At 41.0% G+C, this 19,210-nt stretch overlaps 1 protein-coding gene across 2 annotated transcripts in view; it reads right to left on the bottom strand.

Annotated features, from left to right (window-relative positions):
* Nucleotides 1–19,210, bottom strand: part of sema6cb (semaphorin 6Cb) — a 266,790-nt gene that overhangs the window by 120,377 nt on the left and 127,203 nt on the right. The gene's annotated exons all lie outside the window — the stretch shown is intronic.

Below are 19,210 nucleotides of genomic sequence, written 5' to 3'. Positions count from 1 at the left end.
TATTTTTTAGATTTTTGCTCAGTATAGTGTTTGCCCCAAGGAAATGAGAAGAGCATATTTTCTAATGCAATTCCTTGTACGTGGTGCAAGAGATAGAATACAACTAACTTTGTTATTTGTCATTATACATGAACCGCACAATGAAATTTGTCCTCTGCATTTAACCCATCCCTCGACGCCACAGGACGACCTGTAGGGAGCAGTGGTCATAACCGGAAGGGACTTTGCGTTGAAAAGTAATGACGTCAATGTCAGCATTTCAAGTGGCATATTTTGAGCTAAAAGAAGGCTAAGACGTGACGCAGGCCTTCTCTGTCTGGTGCTTACTGTACGTCTAAGGACACGGTAATCCGAAACAGTGGTGATGAATAAACATGTCGATATGGATGTTTTGTACGGTAAAGCTCTAAACAAGCATGGTTAAGATTAATAAATTTTTCTTTTTTTGCATCACTGAGCTAAAAAAAAAAAAGAAGTGGTGAATTAAAATTCTTGTAAAGGTCAGGTTTTAGTGGAGTTAGTTCAAACTTGATGTTGTTTTGGTGCTAGCTTACACTTTGCTCCGTCTGCTTTTGGCTTTACATCATACACTGTCCCCCTGGATGAACTCTGCCCAGGGGTCACACTCTCCCATCATCAATCTTGGTGGAAAAATTAACGCAACACTGGATTTTTTTGACATTGCAGAAGCTTAATGAAACAATGCCACAGCGAATGTGCTGGAAAACACAGTTATAATAATTATATTTAAGATCTGGCTGAATATTTTTCCCAACTCTATTTATTTAACCATTTTTGTGAAAATGTACTTTTCTTCTCAACATTTCTTCATAAAAATTGCTGCTTCACTGAAATAAAATGATAATTATTACTTGCAACAGATGTTATGCATTTTCGAAAGCATTAAAACCTGTCATATGCACTTTAATGGCACTTGTGTCAAAATGTTAAAATACTTGCTAATACTGGTCCTATTTCAACACTATAAGAAAATTAATGCGTCTCACAAATATTCCTCATTGAAAAGACCCAAATTAAATTCAGAATATTTCTTTTTAACACACATAAGATTTACAAAACCAGCAACAACTTTAACGGCATTCCGCTCCCATGCCTTCAATGTTCAAAGCTCCACCGCTAGTAAAAAAAGGATTAAAATGCTAATGATGGTGACCGTGGAACTTCAGACTTGGCTCTGATCGTAACCGGAGCTTCCATTTCTGCACAACCTGCTTCATCTCATTTGGAATACATCATCGAAAGTCGGCTGGCTGCCTTCCCCTTGGCCTCCAACTCTGCGCCGTCAATAAGCGAGCGTTTCCCTCAGTCCACATAAAGGTTAACTGCTCATCAAACATTCTGGATATGGTATTGGGTTGGCTCGTCACGCGGCTGCTTGGAAGGGAGGATTGCTAAGGTTTTATTGAACTCCGATATGATCAACCACTCAGTTTTATGTGTGTTCCCGGCCCGGGGAAGGGGAATCGCGTTTAGACTTCATCTTGTTGGAGATAAAGCTAATGAAGGTGTACTTGAAGTTAATTACTTACTATTTTTCTATGGCGAGAATGGATTTTGCAGTGGCCAGGCAAACATCACAGAAAAGTCCTTCAGTGATGCGCAGCATGCATGCTGGAAGAACACGGTGGGAATTAGTGGAACTAGGAATCTCTAATTTATTTCCAGTCACTGTTATCTAATCAGGAAAGTCCCACTGAGATTCAAGATCTCATTTAGAGAAAGTTCTGCGAGGGGATTCATGTGGTACATATTTTTAGTGGCAGGGACAATCAGGAGACCCTACAAAAAGCACCCATGTTAATCAAGGATTAATACACAATATGTTCAATATGAATGGATGAAAGGCAAGGCAACTTTAGTCATTCCACGCATTTCGTACACAAGGCAACTCAGTGCGCCTAAGATGGAAAGATTGTAGATGTGACATTAAAGGTGCATTATGCAACTTTTTATGCAAAAAAAGAAAAAGTTGATAATTGTGCATATTTAACCTTGTAGTGACCTAGTGGCTGTATGAGTGGTCAGCATGGCACCTTTACTTTCAGTCATGGTGGTCTCTAGGACGCTCCAGGATCAAATGTTTTGTAGGTTTTCTGGTCTGCAGTGAAAACCTTCCAAACAATTGATCCCGGAGCCTGGAGACCACCGCGATCTAAAGTAAAGGCACTATGCTAACCACTCATACAGCCACAGGGTTACTACAAGGTAACATTTAAAGGTTCTTTTTTCGCATTAAAAGTTGCATAATGCACCTTTAATAGTGTTTTGGGATGTTTCCCTTTTCACAGGACTAAAAACACTTCAGTATTTTCACTAGAATGTATTTTGACTAAGTTCAGAAGACAGGGAGATAGTTATTTTTTGCTTAACAGCAATTTGCCTGATGAAGGTCTCAGGGCCGAAAAGGTTCACCTAATCCTAATTAACTTTTTAACACAATTAAATATAGTTGTAATATTCGTACCAAACAAAAAGTGCATCAGTGCATCAACATGATAGTCTAGAAGTCTAAACTTGTTGCAGATTTTATAAAATGTGCAAAATGGATCAACTGGCCTTGTATTTTGATGTTAAGAAAGTAGTAATATACAGGTATATACATCATGTTTTGTAAATTCCCTCCTTCCCGGATCTCAGCAATAAATCAGAGTCTAGTATCCTCCTGCGTTGACCAATGAGACGAGCTTTTCCTGTGAACCGGCCTGTCAGGTCCAATCAAGAGGAGCGAGAGGAGCTTGATCACTTACTTTGGAAAATTCTGTTCCTGCTCATTTTGCAAACCAAGAAGGTGTATTTTTGCAAATGACAAAATATCCTGTTTTTGCAGACTCTTGTGTCTAAAACCTGATACAGAATAGAGCTCTACAAACATCTGATTTCTGTGCTGTGTAGCAGTTAATATTCAGGATTCTCTAAAATGTTATTGCTTTTGGAGGTGTTTTGAAAGTGCAATGTGAACTGACCCTTGATTTTAATAATCTAATATAATGGCATTTTAAATACTTATCAGAGAAATAGCAGTTAGTGGGTTTTTTTCTCCAAAACTATGTAAACTAAAATATGTGTATGTGTAATTGTGCAAGTACAATTTTCATATGACACAAGCTTACCATCAGTTTTCCTTTTTTTCGACGATCTAAACACAGTTAACATTTCTTCCTCACATTGGCAAAATTCCATCTGTCATTGCGATTGTGCGTAGTGCGTTTACGCATTATTACATTCTGTTGACAATAGAACAACGCCATCAAATTTCTGAATCACCTCCCCGAGAAAGCAATTACTGTATCAAAGCTTTATCGCCTCCTTAATATAACTCCTCCAGGTGTCAGGACCGTCTCTGCCTTTTAGCCCCTGAAAACATGGCAGATGACTTTTTGTTTTCCATGCAAACAACTTAATGGAATTTTAATGAGACATGGCCAAAAACAACCCATGATATGAGCAGTGCCCTGTCGAACAAACGGCGTATTGTTGGCTCTCATTTGGGAAAGCATCAGTCCACGCATCGCACCGGCGTCTCATGACACTAATCACACGCGCAATAACATCCGCAGAGAGCTGCCTGTCTCGCCAGAGGACGCATGTGAGGATGACAAAGTCCGGGCTGCTTTTCAAACTGTGGCGTCTTAGTTTAGACCTGCAATTTCTGGTCCATCAGACTAGTGTGGTTTTTCATACCTGACCCTTTTTACTGCTCACTTATGGCAGTCGATACTTGATGTTGCCGTGATGTGCTTTTTCAGCGATTTATGCACTTCTGTGTTGCTTTGTCCTTGATTTGAGTATCAAATCTGTTCATGGGTCAAGATTTTTAAATTTATAAAAATGATTTCATCCCAGTCAAAATTAGTCTTTATTTACTGGAGGAAAAAATGTTGAGCAAATTACTTTAAGCGAAAAGGTCTTGCCCCATGAACAGATCTCTTGAAACTTCACACAAATCAGTGACAGTTTTACTTATTTTAAGAAAGTTGTTGCTTATTTCAAGACTACAGTTTGAAGTGCAGGTTGTGCTTTCTGCAGTCGGACTTCTTCCTTCTAGAATCCCAGGCGTGTGAAAACAAAAAAAAACCTTACTCATCTAAAAATGGTAAACCAGGTCCAGTGGTCTTTAGTTCCAACGTGACGACCCCTTCAGGAGTAGCCTGGCCGGCTGCCACTCGTACTGTTCAAAACCCATGCTGCTGTGTGTGCTCCAATCATTTCGAGCTGCACAACAGCCTGGGGACCATGGATGAAATTTTCGCGTGGGTTTGGGAACCAATCACAGAAAGAGGAGGGATGGCAAGACGATGACGCACTACTAGCTTGTAGTTTATTTAGTTTATTTACAAATCCAATGACAGCCGCGACGCCATATTTTGATCAAGCTTTAAACCGTGTTCTAAATAGTTTAGCTCGAGTTTACAGCGGGTAACCATACCACACCTCTCCTACGAGAAAATGAATTGGTGGTCCCCAGACTGAATATCACTTCACTGACAGTATTTCTGCTTTAGTCTTGTGACCTCCTCGTCTCTTCTGTAGATCCTAAATCCATGAAGCCGTTTCATTTTCACCGCAATGTTTCTGTTTTCCAAATAGTTTACTGTGCATGTGCCTCCTATGGTCTTCTATTATCTGCAGTAGCGTCACAGCGCCACAAACAGGCCCGGTGAATGAATTGCAGCGGTTTTACACACACGACTGAGTGGATTCATGTGGATGCACACATTTACTGAAGCTGGCTCCGTGTTTATAGAGAACGTTTTTTACCCGTTTTGTCTTCATGTGGATATAGCCTGAGACAATCCCCAGGCTGATGCATTTTCTATCAATCAGAGCACACTTTATAATGTCTCTCTAGACTTTAGTTGTCCGCCTGTTGATTTGGCAAAAGTCCCAGAGTCTGTGCGTTTAAAAGAATAAGAAAGTGTGTAGTCACTTCTGCTTAACCCGCCTTAAGGGAGTCATCTCATAAAGGATGGTCACACATGCTGTCCTGGTTTGCCTTATGTTTAGTGTGGAGTTTTGGACTCAATAAAACGTTTAATAAAAGACTGTCAAAATGTATAGTTCTAGAGCCATTTTAGAATGATTTTGGTTGAGGAAATTAGTTCAAACCCACTGTGGAACTCGTTTAGACCATTTCCACTCAGTTCATATTAAGACCAATTTCAGTCAGTTTTTTTTTTTTTTAGTCCTGGTTCATTTTCAGATCTTATTTAGTCCTCATCTTAAAACGTACTACTTTGAGAGCCAACATTTTAGAAGTGGCCCTTTGATAACCACTGACTAGACTTTAAACCACCTATTCATTTGGTTTCCTAAATCTTTTGCTAAAGGTCATTAATTTATGGTCTATTTAAGGATCAAAGAGTAAACGCGTGAAAGGGGATTCCAGAGAGGAGCAGACACAAGGAGTGCATTGTGAATGAAATAATATACTTATTTACAAAGATTTTTCTCTCGGGAAACAGGAAACTCTTTATCGTTTTCTTAAGTACCGATTACATTTTACGATGAGCCTTTTCCCCCCATTCACAGTACAATGGAGAACTTAATAAGTCCGTTCTTGTATTATTAAATACATGCAGAAAATGAAAGGTCAACTATGAAAAGGAAAGTTCTCCCTGATAAATTTAACAGATGAGGAGAAAGACTTTCAGCTTTGTTAACGCGAAGGCTTATTTAACTCTGAAGAATCAATATAGAAATAAGCCCATTCCGTAATTAAAGGGCCAATAAATGCAGTTCCTGTTCAGTCTCTTCTCCTCCCTTTAGTCCGATGTGGTCTGTAAGTCTGCAGTTTTGTCAGCTTGTTTTCAGAATGTAGCAGAGGCAGTTGTACCGTTCCAAAGCAATGACACGAAAAGTTGACAAGATAATTGAAACTTTGCTCACAATGTTTGTATTGTAAGAGGCTTACAATTGGTTACTAACAGAATGTGTGATTTTAAAGCTACTGGTAAAAGTATATAACAGTGATTCATATTTCCAAGACGTGATTAATGTTGCCCTTTCTACCTGTTTCAAGAAACATTACCAGCAATGCCAAACATGCTCTTTATGATCACCAAGCGGAAGTGTAGTCTTTTAAACTTCATGTTTGGCTGTACTTGTTGTCAGTGCCAAGAGCCAAGCAGCAGCTCCCTGGAGACGAGATGGTAATGTCCCGCTCCCGGGACAGTCATGCATCAGGTCTGAGGAGAGACGAGCCCTCTCACAGCTAAAATGCAATGAGGTCATTTCATTCGCTTTACTCTGAAGTGTTCTACAGTACGGCGTAGGTTTTACTTCCCATTGCCCGCTCCAGTCGCTGTGTGGCTGAACAGGAAGGACGGCTGGCGTGAAAATCTGCCAATTCAACTGATTTGTCAGGGTGACCCATGACGAAATTGACCAGTCAGCAAACAGCAAAACACCAAACCATGGTGTCCAAAGTTATTTACAAATTCATAATCTCTGTCACACATTGACGCCTTTGAGCCGGTGTTTAAGAAAGTCAAATCTGCGGTTCTTTTTAACCAACAAGAAAGAACTAAAATCGATGGTCCCTGCTGTCCTTTCCCTCTTCGGATTAGCCTGTCAAATACACATCAGTATAATGTAGTCTCTTTCTTATGGAGGGGGGGGCGAGGGGCCACGACGGCCGCCGTGATGAGAACTATCTGTCAGGGAGGGTTGGGACCTGCGCTGCCTTCGCTGCCACTCAGAGGGCTCCCGCGGGAGTGATGCTTTAACCCCGGAGCCCACGCGGTTCAGCGGATGACGGCTGGTTCTGTCGTCAAAGGCCACTGATTGTCGCCCCCACGTCAAGACTACAGCGCGCCTGCTCGACGAACGGGCCCCCGAAGATTAGAGTGCGGGCTTGGATTTTGGATTTGATTGAAGATCTGTAGAGGTTTCGTGTCACGGTGAATGAGTGCAATACCTGTCAAAACTTTGTTATGTAATGTGCATTTGGTCAAAGCAGGAAGAGAGCGCGCTTTTTTTTTTTTTTCATTCCAAACTTTTTAAATGCATTTCACACCACAATTCTCCACAGGGATGATTTTATGAGCACATTTTTACTGGCACAGTAGCCTGATAGAAATGCTTTATAATTAGATGCTCATCGCATAAAGGTTTTTATATCATACTAAACAACAAAACTAACTTTGTCCCAATTGAAAAGAGTCCAGCCTGGGCCATATTTATCTAGGAAACTTCAAGTCTTTGTTGAGAGTCAACATGAGTCGTCTTTCCAAGAGATGTTTGTCAATCAAAAGATCAAAATAGGGGAAACTAAGTTCATTTACAATTAAACCTTTGTGCACATCAAGAAAACTTGTATTTCGATCAACTCTAAATTATGGCACAAAAAAACACAAGGCTGTGTGTTGTTCAACTGAGCTGTTATGCCAGTAGTTAAACGGCATTCTGAACGGCTGAGTGCATAGTTTCTGTAGCACTCGCTGCTAAGTGGTTGATGAAGAGAAAACAGAGAGTCATTGTAAAAAGTTTCAAGATCGAGCGTTAGTCAGGCGGGCATTGTTTGCAGAAAGGGTATCTAAGTTGAGCACTGACAGTGTTTAAAGAGATGAGGAACCACAATGATCTGAGATTGCTTCAGAGCGCACAAAAAAACAAACCCTGCACAACTTCAGATGTTTTTTTTTATTTTCCAAACTCTCTCAATTCATCTTTATTCATAGAGCTCCTTCCATACACAACTACAACTCAAAAAGATGATCACGTAGAGAAAATGAACGCTTCAAATAACACAAACATATATGATTTTTAATAAACTAGTCACTACAAGCTTTATCAAAAAGAAGAGTCTTTAATTTTGACATGAAAAAAGTATTGTGTCTGTGTCCTCTGTTGGCAACATGAAACATAAGCAAAAAACAAAATCACACAATAACATATGCGTCTTACTGAAAAGAAACCACAAAACATTTGTTGCTGGCCTCGAAGATGAGCTCAGCAAAAAGAATGACTAAAACATGTACGAATGTGAGGAATGTTTGGCGCAGTAGAAACAACACAACATGATTGAAAGCTCACTAAAGTCGATCTTGTATCTTAATCTCTGGGGGAGAAGTTTCATTCCCAGATTGTCCTTGCTCATCAGAACGCGTCGATCGTCCAGAGTCTTTGTGGCATTTGCAGAGCTCCCTGCTGTCCGCAATCAAACAGTGCAAGATTAAATATGCAGGCCAGATCGGTGCCATCCCAGCGCCTTCATCTCTCTCTATAGATTAAAGTGAATGTTAACTACCCCCTTCTGCTCCCAATCTCTCCATATTTAATAATTCATAGTGTTATTGCGAAACACTACCTGGGCTCTGTATTGACAGAAACCCAAGCACAGTCTCTCCCCTCAAGGGCGTCATAACTGGATACCCCCTCGAGGATACCGCGGTAGAAATGGGGAGAGCGGGCTTGATTCTTGATGTCTGGATTTGGAGTGTTGCTAAAAATACACGGCCATTTTGAGAGACCTGAATATGACCCTGCTGCTAAAGAGAGAAACACCAATAAGACGAGTGTTTGAACGTGAGGGTGAAGTTACTGCAGAGAGTGACGTGAACTCCTGCGTCAGTGTTTCCCCTACCATTATGTTGCACCCCGCCCCCATCAGCGCCCCTCAAAATCCATGGTGTGGTGAATGTTGCCACCAAAGGTCAGCGAGGAGTTCATTTGTTTTATTGCACAAAACATTAACAAATATGGGACAGGGAGAGGGGAGCCTGGCCAGCTGGACAAGTCCTTTCCTATCCTCCAAAGACTAGTCTGGGATTTCATATTGGCTCCCTAAATTCAGATGAGCGTTACTCCCAGCTGGTCTTCCAATCAACAGGTGACTAAAGTTTTTCATCGGTCAGTGAAGTTATCAAATGGGCTCTGCCTGAAAAAAGGAATATTTCAGAGGAGAAGTCATTTGAGTGATGCACTACAAATAAACAATGGTAACTGAAGTCATAGAATTGGATGCTGCAAATCACTGGCTATGCTCCTGTGTTCAAGGAAAATAGTGGGAGTCGCGAGTTTGCCAGGTTTCCAAGGAAGAAGGGCCTAAATAAGCACACAACTATGCACTGTTTTTTAATAATTTGTGGCCCAAAGGCTTTACTAGATAGTATAGCATTGGGTAAAAGGAAGCGAAGGGTAGGGGCTGGTCCTCACGCCACCCCAGAAAAAGGGCACGCTCCCCCTGGACCAGCCAAGCAAAAAGACTGGACACTTCTCTGTTTGCTAATGTGCTGATTACAACCAATCAAAAAGCAACATTCGATTGGGAGTAACGGCAGCCCTTATGTATGACTTTGCTACATTAATGTTGCTGCAGAGAAAGATCACACTCAAATTCAAACCTGGCAGCTCCGAGCTCCAAGTCAAATTGAAAGTAGCAGCCACTTTGAGTCGGCTTCCAAACATCAGTGAGGACACCGCTTTCAGCTAAAATCACCAGCAGCGTGGACAAATATTTTCTGACAGCTTTAAAAGTCAATTACATGAAACCAATATGTCTGCTCTGAAAGATTTGATACGCTCCGCTATGATTGTAAAACAAGGCACTAAACGAACAAAGCTGGCATTATATCTCGTCCTCAAAGACTTTCCGCACGGCGGCGCGCGCTGGCTCCCGGACAAGAGCGTGGAGAAGGTGTCCAGCCGAGCATGGCTGTCGGTTCAAAGGCTTTGCAGTAATACGCCGAGGGATAAAGCAAAGACAGAGGGGGCGAGTATACTGTATGGGCCGTCACCTTGTTGCCAGGAGATGATTGCGGACCGATAAGGATGAGCTCGGCGTCAAAACAAATCAGGTGTGTAAGTGCTTTGGCAAGTGATGCTGAAATTCTTTGGTGGTAGGTGGTTTATAGTCATATTGTGAAAGGCTGTCGAGAAGGATCTAGACCGAAATAGAAGATCTGATAATGCTAGATCCGGTGGGCCATGACATGATATCTGATAGTGGTTTGGGTCTTGCCAAATTAAGAGTAAAACAAGAGATTATATCCTCTATAATATAAAGTCTGAAAAGTCAATGCACACTTAGTTACTTGCCCCAGTTCCATGAGTAAATTTCCCATACATTTCTTTCTTTTCTTTTATTACATTCATTATGTCTTCTTGAGTAATAAACTTTAGTTTTTTGGTTTCTTTTTCTTTTCTTTTTTTTCAAAGCTGTTCAAATACCTTACGCGTTTCGACGGACAAGGAACTAGGAAGTAGTTTCTACCTAGTGTCTTTCAAAAAGAAACCAAAAAACTAAAGTTCCCATACATTTTTCCAACAACCATTTAAGTAGAAAGAGTTTAAAAGAATGATGGGTGGACATATTTTTAAGCAGTGGGGTTTTTTCTCCCCAATTCAACATGGTCTAGTCCAATGTGTCATAGGGACAATGTGTATTAACCTCTTAACTCCCACCTGAACGGAACCCATTTTATCCAGTTTGGCTTTACCCTAATCAAAAAGCTTCTTCGGAAAAAAGCACCAAAACAGCTACAAAATATGAAAAGAAAACAAGGATGTAAACGCAACAAAAAAGTGACAAAAAGTCAACAAAAATATGACATAAATTCAACAAAAATGTGACAAAAGTTCAACAAAAATGTGACAAAAATTCTACAAAAATGTGACAAAAATTCAACCAAAATGTGACAAAAATTCAACCAAAAAGTGACAAAAATTCAACCAAAAAGGGACACAAATTCAACAAAAAATGACAAAAATTAAACCAAAATGTGACCAAAATGAGGCATTACACAGGCCTATATAATAGCCAAAGAGGACAGAATGCATTTGGTTTAGGCGGGTGGTAAGAGGTTAAAGAACATCTACAATGTCTTCCCCCCGTCTTGTGTTTGATTTACAGCTTTCCTTGAGTTAGTTTAAAAGGCATCACATCCTGGCTTTGAAACTCATTCCATTTCAAGTACGAAAACAGCTTATATTCCCACAGGAAACAATCATTGAAACAACAATAAAATATCCTACTCTCTCACTATGTCAATCAGCCACAGTTGCCAATCAGATATATTAAAAGTGCACATAGTTAGACTGTTCAAGAACCTATTTTTGTGGGAACGTATTCAAAAGGACAAATCCAGAAGACCTGATGACTCGACACGCCTGCAGGTGGAAGCCGATTGTTGCCGAGTAAACTGGAGCTGCCATTTCGTGTCCGTTCGCGCATAGATCGACCCAAAAAGGAGAGCAGCCCTTCTTTATTAAGGCACCGTCTTTGATGTGGATCTCCCCTGTGGTACCAATTAGCTTGCTGCACCGTTTGCATTTGGTTGCGCTTCCTTTTTCCAAAGACATCCTGCATGAATTATCAATCCGGCGGAACTTTTTATTCCCTCTTGATGGAAAGTGAGTTGTGACGGGGGATGGAGGGGAACAGTGGCTGATGGGGCACAGTTAAAAAAGGAACATAACCCAATTCTTACTAAGCTTATTGCAAAGGAGTCAGTACTAATCTGCTTTAGTTCTTGGGAGAGCGTGATTCCGTGATACAGACTCGTGCTCCACCAGTCCAAAGACAGGGGAATTGGCCATTAAAAAGGATATGGATATGCAGGGCTCGAAAATAACTTTTTCTTGGTAGCGCGTGTGCTCCTAATTCTGAAATTTAGGAGCACAGTAAAAAATTTAGGAGCACAATCCAAAAAAATTAAAAAACAGGGAAGCTTTTAACAGGGAAGAAGGGAATTAATACACACTACATGCCACTTCCAGCTTTCTGTTGCCTTTTTAGATGTATTATTTTAGCTGTTTGCATTGATTCAGCAATCTACAAGCAATGTATGTTTTGAAAAAAAAAAGTAAAATAAAAATGTTTTCAAAGGAAATAATTGCAGCCTTTGTGGGTGTATGCGCTAACGACTTCCGCATTCTTTACTATACTACTACTACTATACTCACAAACTTCCGGTCACCGTGTTACTTAATAGGAGCAGGAAATTGTTAAAATTACTTTATTAAAAGAACATATTTACACATAGTCAACCGGGATCAAACTAGCTTCACTACATCGAAAAATGAACACCTCGCTGCTCAAACAAGCGATTTCAGAAGGAAAAGTCGCATGTCTCACTTGTAGAGCCGTCGCTAAGCTAGCTGCAGCTGCACGTCCCCACACACTTTATTTACATGAATGTAAGTGCATGAGTGGTTGATGGTCGGAGGGGCCAATGGCACAGACTGGTCGCCTCACTTCCGTCAGTCTACCCCAGGGCAGCTGTGCCTACAATAGTAGCTTACCACCACCAAGTATGGAGTGAATGAATAATGCAATGTAAAGCGTCTTTGAGTCTGCAGAAAAGTGCTATATAAATAATGCCTTACACTTGTATTGCACTTTACAAGCCTGTATTACCAAGTTTTTCAAAGCGCTACACTGTCTTCATTTTTCATTCAGTCAGCTACTGTATAAAAAAACAATGCATTATTAGCCTGATCACAAACAATGCCAAAGAGCCAATTTTAAGACCTTATTTAACTGGAGACACATTATTCATTCAACCTGTTATGATGCTGTGGCTATTCTTCTCTGATCCTACATTTAGCCTGTTTTGAGGCCTGACATACACAGTCTCTGGATACATATACAGTGGGCTAGTATTAATGAGAGTATGTTTGTGAGTACGACTTTACACGCTGATACATTTACTGATGTGACCAAATATATGACAAATTAGAGCAGGGATTCCCAAAGTCAAATTCAGCAATTACATGGCTTGTGTCTAAGCAGTTCAGACTTTGCAGGAACACTGTAGTTTTCCAAGTGCAATTTCGATGTACAATGTGTAATGTAAAATAAAGCACTTCCTTCGCCTTACCTTTACCACATGAAAACTATAAATAGATATTTAGATCATGGAATAAAGGCACAGCAACAAAAGGAAAACAGATGAGCAGGAGCCACATTAAAAGTCTGTTCTTGGCATTCTTTGTGATCACATGATGCGTCAATGTTCAGCCTTGGATTAAACAGAAGATAAATGGCATGACAATCCTTCCGCTGAGCTAATCCCTTGTTAGCAAAGGCAATCACAGAGAGAGCCGCTCTGAGATCCATCGCTGTCACATTATCCCAATGAGATTATAAAGAACGAACACGGGGAGACGCAGCCGTCAAGGGAACGCCACGCCAAAGTGCAACCGCAGACTTTCGGAGCAAAAACACCGCAGTTAGGAATGATGATTTCGAGTGGTCGATGCTGATGAAGGCAAATATAAATCAAGGGTAAGAGCGGAGTCTCGGGGGAGTGCGGCACTGAGATAATGGCGTCATCATGCTTGTATGCTCCTGTGTTTTTGTGGAGATTAAACGCTTTATCATTGTCTTCTCCAAACCGGCAGCATGCATCCAATTACCAAAAGGATTCTTCAGTCAAAAGTGACAGCGGCGCCTCAGTCCAGCCCCTCACCTGAGCACAGACGAGAGGAGCCCGCCTTATCATGCGACGCAGTGGAGCACCTCAGAGGCAGGTGACCTTCCCCTCACACCAAAGATACCATCGAGCACATGCTTTCAACCCTCCTTATCTCACATTATGATGCTAACAAGGCTGACATGTGAGCGGCTCACGGCAGGAACAAGATGCAATGCTGCTCTTCTCACCTCAAAGCCTCGAGAGTGTGACCAAGCCAGCCCCACGCTCATAAATCATGCGATGGGGTTGGCTCGCTTGCCAAAGATTGTCAATTGTGGCATCACGTGGTCGCTGTGGGTGGTCCGATTTGACTAATGGACCATCATCAACTTGTTTCTGAGAATTTTACATATGGATGAAGCAGCTAAAATGCAGTTTTGCTACAAAGCACAGCTATTACAATCAAACACTATCTGAAATCCTGATGATTAAATAGAATAGCATTTTATTGTCGACTAAGGGTGATTTTTTTTTCTTGTTAAAAAATTGCAAAAACGGTGCATATTTTATTCCTTAATATTTGCAAAAAATGTACCCTCTTTCCTTAGTTTCACAGAATTTGATTTTCAAAAGGAAATTGGATGCTTTGGAGCGAAAACATTGTGTACAATTTCAGCCAGACCTGAATGTGTTTTGGGACCATCATTTTTGAATTTTTATGAAAATTGTACAGTAAAATCAGTTGAATATTTGATTTGTGCTAGTGTAAATCCAAGAAAGAGGATAAAATTAAAGCATTAATTTAATTATAATTATAGATTTGAGCTCCGAGTAGCTTTACTACTTCATCAGGCAATTATCTTCTGTATAGTCCAGTTAAGACAAGCAAACCCAGCACATTTCATGGAACTAACTACACCCGAGCAAAATCATCACCCCAGAAGAGGCGAGGCGAGGAAGCACAAAACCCCAAGTCAGCAGACCGACGAGACACGAGCTGGGACAGGCTGGTAAAACTACAAACGCCAGAGAACCAATGGAAGGAAGGATGACAGCGTCTCTCAGATCGCTGGTCTGGAAGCTGCACCACGAGATCAATTCCAGCAGCCGAGTCCAGGTTGGCCCGGTCTGCCTCAGTGGCTCACTGTCTGCGCCATGAAACGCTGCCCAAATGATCTGCAGCAGTCACCAGGCGTAATGAGCAGGCAGCAGACAGGTGCCTTTAGCTATACTCTGCCCAGTATGTCTATATAACGACCTCGAGGGATGCAACACATTTCCATCTGGACATCGCCTATAAGGAAGAAGGGAGAGCTGTGCAAGGAGGATGTTTAAATCTATGGTCGATCACAATTATTGGCATGGTGCTAGTTCATTGACGGGTCTACAGCCAATCCTTGTCACAGATCTTATTTTAGAGTGGAGTTGAGACTCTGACTTGATTGTTTCCTAATCAAGTCTTGGTTCTGGAAATGAGTCATTTGTGGTTTAATCTTAGGTTTATATTGAAACGTCTATCATCTCATGAACCCTACCAGTGAAAGTCAGATTTTTTTTTGGTTTAAGAAATAGTCAAATAGAATTAAGAGGGGGAAAGTCTTGTTTTATTGCTCAGTAGAATTACACATCTACCTTTGTACAGTCTTTTTTCCAGAGGTCCAGTTTATTGCACTTTCTTGAGGATCATATCAGCAATAATCACACACAGACTTACAAATCCCAGTTTTGAAGAGTGTGCTGGATCAAAAACCAACAAAACATGGAAACGATCACAATAAAGGGCCAGCAAAACTATCCATCCAAAACATAGTCCAAGGAGTATGTTTGGCGCCAAACAAACTGTTAAAGCTACCGAAAATGTCTTCCTTGGAACCATTTGCTAAACGGAAAACTTTGAAATTACACAGCAGCCAGCGGAACAGACGCCAGATTTAAAAAAAAAAAAGAGTCTGATTTTCAGATTGTGCAGCGTTCAGTTCCCGCCAAAGCAACACCAAGCAGTTCTAATATAATGCCTCAATTTCACAAAGGCACAGGGAGAAATTCTGTTTAGCGCGGGATAATAGATTCCAATCAAAACAAGCACAGCACTTTTTTATCATCAGAATGCACCATCCAATTCAAATTCAGACAACAATACTTGAATACAAAGCTCTAAGTAAGACCAGAGAATATGGAAAAGTGGAACATTAAGAACGCTGGCATTATTCTTGAAATAGCCCTCGACGTCGATGCATTCTAAATAATTCACATTCAGAGTTATGCGCCTCATTACCCGCTGCCACATGTCTAATTGTTTGATGTCCTGCGCATGTTATTCTTTTTTTTTTCATTTTACTGACAGAGAAAGTCAAGGCAGCGGCTCCGTCTCTTCAGCGCAAACAAAAAACGAGTCTTTAAAGCGGCTGATCAAAGCGCCACGTGTAGTCTTTATGTGTTGACACCCGAAACATCGAGAATTGTGCTGATCTCGGGATAAACAATAGCGGAGGACTGTGATAATAGAGGACTAGTGGGGGGAGAGCTGAGGAGGGGTAGCGTTACAAAGTATTGCAGCACTTTCTTTTATTTCTTAACTCTTTATAATGTACAGTACACTCAGGACTTATATGGATTGGTCTTACAACAAAACTAAACTTTCACGAATATTAAAAGGGGGGTATTATGCAAAAGCGACTTATTACTGCTTTCACCAATCTTTCATCAAAAATGCACCTGGATCTGCGTTTCGAGCCTTTCGCGCACCTTTGAGTACTCTTTGGATTTGTGGATGGGAGGGGCTTATGGGAGAATCAGGAATTGAAACTACTTGATCATTTGTTTGAGCCGTTTTAGATCAATATTGCATTTTCTGACCAAAGTCTAAGTTAGTGATGAAGATGTAATTTGAGATTATTACCAATCAATCTAATCAATGAAAGTACTTAAATTCAATTCTTATGTAAGAGGTTTATATGAATGGGTCTATATTCTGAATGCTAGTGTCTGCTAATGTCATTACTTTCTTATTCAAAGCCAGTTTAATGACATACAAGGCCATCGTGTTCAATTATCACGGGGTAGTCAGTGTAGATTTTTTTTTACCAACTGAAAACCTTCTTTTTGATTTAGGACGGGGCTGTTACATGATAAAACGGAGATGAAAAGATCTGAAAACTTTCTGCGTCCCCTGATATTAGAAGTATGGAGCCCGATAGTGGAGCGACTTACAAAGTGAGAGTGATAAATAGACTGGGCTTGTCGGATTTAAGATTCTCATTAGTCAGTGTTGGGGAGGAGACCGGAGGACATTACTCTTGTGGCCGACTTGACAAAGGAGGAGCGAGGGGTTGAGTGAGCCAGGATTTAGACGCTGGTGGAGGCAAAGTGAACGCATGTTAGGGGCTGGAGTCTGAAACAGAGAGCTCTATTAGGCTGATGGAGTTAACTGTTTAGAGGAAGAGAACATGAAGGGGACGTACAGGTGTTGCGGTGGTGATCTATGGAAGTTATTGGTGTCCGAAGAAAGAGAATGGATTGGGAATGAGTCACTGAAATCAATGCGGGCCACGCATACCGCCTTTGCTATGCCCAATCCCGTCAGATCTTGGAAGCTAAGCAGGGAAGGGCCTGGTCGGTACTTGGATGGGAGACCGTTTGGTAACACCAGGAAGCCTGGGGTGAATGTGGTGTGTGAGTGAGTGGTTGGTGGTGGTCGGAGGGGCCGATGGCGCAGACTGGTTGCCTCGCTTCCGTCAGTTTACCCCAGGGCAGCTGTGGCTACAACAGTAGCTTATCACCACCGAGTATGGAGTGAATGAATAATGACGACAATGTAGCGCTTTGAGAAACTTGGTAATACAGGCTTGTAAAGCGCATTACAAGTGTAAGGCATTATTATTATTATTAGTTTGAACTCATATGTAATGCTTAAAGCCTATTATTAATTGCATTTACAATTCATGACAGTTGCATTTGCCTCTGAAATAGGAGATTCCTCGTTTAAGACAAAACACTGCAGGGGAGTGGGGAAAAATGCATTTAGAGATGTCAATTTACATTTTTTGTAGTGGATTAGTGTACTGTCATTTTAAGTTTTCTCATAAAAATGGCCAAAATTGCCTATTTTTTTCCAATGACAAAATATACATGGATAGACCCAGGTTTATGGTCTGTTTTGTTAGCTATGAGGATTTTTTTTCAGAGGGGATCTTGATTTTAAAATCTTTAAAGGGACACCACGCAATATTTTGGACTATACTGTTACCATCAGTAAATAAGATGCTCCTAATGACCAGCTCGGGACATCACTACAGTGGGTAATCAAAGAATGGATTTGGATGAGAACTTGACCTATTTCAATCTCAAATTCTGTTGACTTTAGTCACATCTCCATGGCGACGAGCTGTAGACGTACCCACTCCCAGTAAAGTTACAGTCATGTCTTAGTAGAGCTGAGCCGCTCACAGCAAAAGCACATGTTTGTTTCTGCGTTTATGAGGTATTTTTCAATGATGAAAATATCTGTCATAAAATAAATGCTTATATTTCAATTTGATTTATTGAATACAATTCTACGCGGTGTAGCTTTAAGTGAATGGAAAAAACTGTAGTTTATTATTATTTCTTTTAAATCAAATTTTGCTTAGTTTTTTGGATTCAAAGCTAAGATGGGAAAGGAAATGATCATATTTGGATTACAGCTTCATCTTGGTTGCTACACGTGGATACCAAATAGGTCAATATTTGTGAATGAATTGCAAAACCGGCCGTTGAGCCGCAATGATGTTACTTCCTGGAAATCTGTGGCTTGAGAGTGGACAAAACGTCATAAAATAAGGATCCTAATGGGTAAGTTTAGTCATTTTTATACTCTGATATTAAGAGAAACTAGCTAAAACATGCACTACTGTGAAAAATCGATGTTTCCATCTGCGGTTTCTCACCTTAGTCACAGATTTTCACACCAATGCACTGTTGGCAAAATGGTGCAACCCTAAACCATGTTCTACTAACTGTCACCGTCAACAGCAGCTTGATCACCGCAGCGTCAGAACTATCAGCCTCCCCACGCTCTCCCTCTCCGACTCTTCCAGGAGAATCTCCTCCATCCTCTTAAGAGTATTATCAGCTCCACAGCTTGACCTTCATTGGCTGCAAAGACTGTCAAAAGCCAGACAATGTTCACTTTTAGATCAAGTTCAAATTTATCTGGTGTGATGAGCAATTACGACCCATTCGCACCTAAAAAAACTGACCATCCATGAACGAATCGTAGCCACTTTGTGACGTCTCGACTTTCCGCGGCTGTGAATGCTTTTATTTAGTAAAAATGGCATGAGGACACAATGTGAGAAATCCAAGTGCGGTGTGAGAAGTGCATTAGTAAGCTGCCCGCGTCCCTGAATGACAGCGGGGAACTCTGTATCTCCAAATGTTTCGTAGTCGGGAGGCATGTCCCCAGCACACGCATATCTCCCACCGCAGGCAGCATGTGTCACCGTGTCATGTCAAATTCAGAGATGGGTAAAGCTGCAAAAAAATGACTGAACATGGTACGGCAGGGTTTCATAAAAGTAGCCTGAATAATGAGTAGATTAAGAGTTAAAATAAAACAGGCTTAATTGGGACATTTCCAAAGTAAGACTTCCACTTAAGAGCGCTGATAAAACTACTCTTAGAAAGTTACCCAATAATGTAACCGAGTACGAGCTTCAGGGTTTCGAGCAGTCGTCTGGTCGTCTCGCCCGATCAATACCAGTCTCCTGTTACTTTGCCGCCTGTAGCCGACATCCATGTACTGCCTGGTATCCGAGTACACGAGGCCTTATCGCAAAAAACGACAGGGAAAT

The sequence above is a fragment of the Gobius niger genome (assembly GCF_951799975.1).
Source record: "Gobius niger genome assembly, chromosome: 8".
NCBI classification, from domain to species: domain Eukaryota; kingdom Metazoa; phylum Chordata; class Actinopteri; order Gobiiformes; family Gobiidae; genus Gobius; species Gobius niger.
Note: the sequence above shows the minus strand (reverse complement) of the source record. Positions and strands in the feature narration are given on the sequence as shown.